We start from the raw sequence: 5,000 nt of genomic DNA, 5'->3' as shown, positions 1-5,000 counted from the left end.
GCAGTCTGGGAGAGGCTTAAGAGTCATCCCCCGACAGTGTGGGTGTGGGTGTGGGCGGGGGGGAGGCTTAGCAGTCGTCCCCAGGGCGGTCCGGGGGTGGGGGGAGGCCTCAGAGTCGTCCCTCCGAGAGCCGTGTCGGCGGCGGTGGCGGGTGTCAGGCTTTACGTCCAGCCTCCGGAGGGTGAGCGTCCTCGGACGCGATGCAGCCGCCGCAGAGAGGCAGCCTCCGAGGCAGGGAGCGGAGCACCGAGGCTGGGGAGTGGGGAGCAGGAGCCGGGGGGGAGGTGGGGGGCGTTCAGGACAACAGGTCAACCCCCTGGAAGCGGCTGTCAAATGTTCAACGTCCCCACTCGGCCACCAGGTCAAGCCCCGGGAAGCGGCTGTAAAATTCTCAAAGTCCCCACCGGGACAATAGGTCAAGCCCTGGGAGGCGGCTGTCAAATGTTCAAAGTCCCCACCGGGACAACAGGTCAACCCCCGGGAAGCGGCTGTCAAATTTTCAAAGTCCCCGTTCGGCCACCAGGTCAACCCGCTGAATCTACTGGGTTGACCTGGCGGCCGTTTTGCTTTCCGGCCACCAGGTCAACCCATTGGTTTCGACGGGTTGACCTGGCGGCTGGTTTGCTTTCCGGCCACCAGGTCAACCCATTGGATTCGACGGGTTGACCTGGTGGCCGGTTTGCTTTCCGGCCCGGGTGTCACCCCACTCCGAGGGCAGCACGGCAGTGGTCTTGAGGACCACAGAGGGGGGCTTAATAGTCGAGACGGAGCAGGTCCGGGGGAGGCTTAATAGTCGCCCCCCGGCCAGTCCGGGGGAGGCTTAATAGTCGTCCCCCGAGGACTCCGGGGGCCAGGCTTAATAGTCGTCCCCCCCCGGGCGCTCCAGGGGGGAAAGCTTAATAGTCCTCCCCCGAGGACTCCGGGGGCAGGCTTAACAGTCGTCCGCCCCGGGCGCTCCAGGGGGAAAGCTTAATAGTCCTCCCCCGACAGTGTGTGTGTGTGTGTGTGGGAGGGAGGCTTAGCAGTCTTGCCCCGGGCGGTCCGGTGGGGGAGGCTTAGCAGTCGTCCCCAGGGCGGTCCGGGGGTGGGGGGGGGGGGGAGGCCTCACAGTCGTCCCTCGGAGAGCCGGGTCAGCGGCAGTGGTGGGTTTACGTCCAGCCTCCGGAGGGTGCGCGTCCTCGGAGGCGATGCAGGCGCCGCAGAGAGGCAGCCTCCGAGGCAGGGAGCGGAGCACCGAGGCTGGGGAGAGGGGAGCAGGAGCCGGGGGCTGGGGCTGGGGGTGGGGGGCGTTCAGGACAACCGGTCAAGCCCCGGGAAGCAGCTGTCAAATGTTCCAAGTCCCCACTCGGCCACCAGGTCCACCCCAGTCTAGCAATGGGGTTGACCTGGCTGACGGCCGGTTAGTATCAAGGTAAACTCACCGTCGTCCACAGGAGGGCAGCTCTCAGGCCGGCCGGCTGCGGCTGACTCTGGGGCGGCGCCCGGTCCCGGCAGCGAGGGGCGGGGGGCGCGGAGCGAGACGGGGCTAACCGGGGGGGGGCGCCTCCTGCGACTTTGGGGGCCGCGGGTCGTCAGTGGCGTGCAGGCCGGGCCTCTCCCGGGGGATTCGGGGGGGCGGTCCTGCGGGCCGGGCGCAGGGGGCTCGAGCGAGCCCGGGCCGGTCCGCCCCGGGGCCGGGGTCTCCGCCTGCGGCTCAGGGGGGCGCGGGTCGTCGGGGGAGGAAGCCCGGGGGAGCCGCACACCGGCCCGCCAGGCCAGGCCTGGCCTGGATGGCCGCGGGGGGATTCGGGGCGGTCCCGCGGGCCGGGGGCCGGGCGCAGGGGAGGCGGGGGGGCCGAGCGAGTCCGTCCCGGGCCCGGGGCCTCCCCCTGCGGCTTTGGGGTCCGTGGGTCCCCGCTGGAGGAAGCCACTGGGAGCTGGACACCCGCCGTCCGTCCCGCCAGGCCAGGCCTGGCCTGGGTGGCCGCGGGGGGATTCGGGGCGGTCCCGCGGGCCGGGGGCCGGGCGCAGGGGAGGCGGGGGGGCCGAGCGAGTCGGGCCCGGGCCCGGGGCCTCCCCCTGCGGCTTTGGGGTCCGTGGGTCCCCGCTGGAGGAAGCCGCTGGGCGCTGGACACCCGCCGTCCGTCCCGCCTGGCCAGGCCTGGCCTGGGTGGCCGCGGGGGGATTCGGGGCGGTCCCGCGGGCCGGCGGCCGGGCGCAGGGGGTCCGAGCGAGTCCGTCCCGGGCCCGGGGCCTCCCCCTGCGGCTTTGGGGTCCGTGGGTCCCCGCTGGAGGAAGCCGCTGGGCGCTGGACACCCGCCGTCCGTCCCGCCTGGCCAGGCCTGGCCTGGGTGGCCGCGGGGGGGGATTCGGGGCGGACCTGCGGGCCGGCGGCCGGGAGGGTCCGGGCCAGTCCGCCCCATGCCCGGGGTCTCCCCCAGCGGCTTCGGTGGCCCCGGGGGGGGTCCTCCGCGGAGGAAGCCGGGTGGGTGGGGAGCCGGACCCCAGGCGCCCAGACCCGTGACCTGCGGCCGCGACCTCCGACTCGGCAGGAGCGACGAGGGGCTTTCCGGCCCGTCCCCCCCTCTCCTTCCCCCCCAGAAAAGGAGAGAGAGCTGACTCGGACCGGGAAAAGCTGCCTACGGCACCTGGGATTCCCAGGCGGTCACCCATCCAAGTACTAGCCAGGCCCGGGACGGTTTACCTTCCGAGATCGGACGGGATCGGGGGCGTTCGGTCCGGTATGGCCGTAGGCACCCGGCCCCGCGCCTCCTCGCCCGCTTTCCCCTGCCGACGCCCGGGCCTGCCGCACGGTGAGCCCCGGTCGGACTGCCCCCCCCCCCTGCGGCAGGGCCCCCGTCTCTCGCGGGCCCGGTCCTTTTTTCCTTTTCGAGCTCCGGGGCCCGGGCTGGCCGCCAGAGCCCCTCCGCCCGCCCTCCCCGGCGTCGGGGAAAATACTGTCCCGGACTTCCAGTGCGCCCGATCCTGTCAGCCGGGGGGTGGGGAGGGGCAGTCCCTCGCTGCGGCCGGGGAGGGTGAGCCCAGGGCGGCTTGCCTGCCGTGCGAGGCCCCTCTCGGCCACCAGGTCAACCCCGAGTCGAAAGGGCTGAAAAATTTTCAGAGTCCCCTCCCGGGCACCAGGTCAACCCGTGGAATCGGACGGGTTCACCTGCTGGCCGGTTCGCTTCCCGGGCACCAGGTCAACCCGTGGAATCGAAAGGGTTCACCTGCTGGCCGGTTTGCTTTCCGGCCACCAGGTCAACCCCTAGGGGTTTTAACGGGGGCACGCCCGGTGGCCTCTTTCCCGTCCGGTCACCAGGTCAACCCGGATCTCCCTCCTTCCCTGGGCGTCCCCTCCTCGGAGGCGTCAGGTTCCATTCCCCCCCCCCCCCCAGACTTCCAGGGGCCCGATCCAGTCGGCCGGGAGGCAGTCCCTCGCTGCGGCCGGGGAGGGTGAGCCCAGGGCGGCCTGGTCCATGTCTCTAGTGGGCCCGATCCTTTTTTTTTTTTTCGAGCTCCGGGGCCAGGCCCGCCCGGGCAGCCCTCCTCGGAGGCGTGGGGCGATTTCCCCCCGCCCCCAGACTTCCAGGGGCCCGATCCTGTCGGCCGGGAGGCAGTCCCTCGCTGCGGCCGGGGAGGGTCAGCCCAGGGCGGCTTGCCTGCCGTGCGAGTCCCCTCTCGGCCACCAGGTCAACCCCGAGTCGAAAGGGCTGAAAAATTTTCAGAGTCCCCTCCCGGGCACCAGGTCAACCCGTGGAATCGAACGGGTTCACCTGCTGGCCGGTTCGCTTTCCGGCCACCAGGTCAACCCGTGGAATCGAAAGGGTTCACCTGCTGGCCGGTTCGCTTTCCGGCCACCAGGTCAACCCCTAGGTTTTAAGGGGGGGGGACGCCAGGTGGCCTCTTTCCCGTCCGGTCACCAGGTCAACCCGGATCTCCCTCCTTCCCTGGGCGCCCCCTCCTCGGAGGCGTCAGGTTCCATTCTTTTTTCCAGACTTCCAGGGGCCCGATCCAGTCGGCCGGGTGGCAGTCCCTCGCTGCGGCCGGGGAGGGTGAGCCCAGGGCGGCTTGCCTGCCGTGCGAGTCCCCTCTCGGCCACCAGGTCAACCCCGAGTCGAAAGGGCTGAAAAATTTTCAGAGTCCCCTCCCGGGCACCAGGTCAACCCGTGGAATCGAACGGGTTCACCTGCTGGCCGGTTCGCTTCCCGGGCACCAGGTCAACCCGTGGAATCGAAAGGGTTCACCTGCTGGCCGGTTCGCTTTCCGGCCACCAGGTCAACCCCTAGGTTTTAAGGGGGGGGACGCCCGGTGGCCTCTTTCCCGTCCGGTCACCAGGTCAACCCGGATCTCCCTCCTTCCCTGGGCGCCCCCTCCTCGGAGGCGTCAGGTTCCAGTCTTTTTTCCAGACTTCCAGGGGCCCGATCCAGTCGGCCGGGAGGCAGTCCCTCGCTGCGGCCGGGGAGGGTGAGCCCAGGGCGGCCTGGTCCATGTCTCTAGTGGGCCCGATCCTTTTTTTTTTTTCGAGCTCCGGGGCCAGGCCCGCCCGGGCAGCCCTCCTCGGAGGCGTGGGGCGATTTCCCCCCCCCCCCCCAGACTTCCAGGGGCCCGATCCTGTCGGCCGGGAGGCAGTCCCTCGCTGCGGCCGGGGAGGGTCAGCCCAGGGCGGCCTGCTTGGCGGCCGGGTCCATGTCTCTAGTGGGCCCGATCCTTTTTTTCCCTTTTCCGGCTCCGGGGCCCGGGGTGCTCGGGTAGCCCTCCGCGGTGGCGTCGGCCAATTTTTTTTAAAATCAGACTTCCGTGGGCCCGATCCTGACGGCCGGGAGGCAGTCCCTCGCCGCGTCCGGGGACGGCGAGACGCTCGGCCACCGGGTCAACCCGGAGGAAGCGGGCTGGGGGGAAAAAAAAAAAAAAAAGTTTTCCAAGTCCGAAAAATTTTCAAAGTCCCCTCTCGGCCACCAGGTCAACCCCTTTGGAGCGAATGGGTTGACCTGACGGCCGGTCGTCTCGCGGATGTCCGGAAG

At 70.4% G+C, this 5,000-nt stretch overlaps 1 non-coding gene across 1 annotated transcript; it reads right to left on the bottom strand.

Annotated features, from left to right (window-relative positions):
- Positions 1-2,615: 2,615 nt before the first annotated feature.
- On the bottom strand, positions 2,616-2,734 carry LOC135979567 (5S ribosomal RNA). Its single transcript, XR_010596850.1, has one exon. It is a non-coding gene; the product is annotated as a 5S ribosomal RNA (ribosomal RNA).
- Between the last annotated feature and the right edge of the window lie 2,266 nt (positions 2,735-5,000).

Source organism: Chrysemys picta, unplaced genomic scaffold, assembly GCF_011386835.1.
Source record: "Chrysemys picta bellii isolate R12L10 unplaced genomic scaffold, ASM1138683v2 scaf1008, whole genome shotgun sequence".
Taxonomy (NCBI): Eukaryota; Metazoa; Chordata; order Testudines; family Emydidae; genus Chrysemys; species Chrysemys picta.
This window is presented reverse-complemented; position numbering and strand designations above follow the sequence as displayed.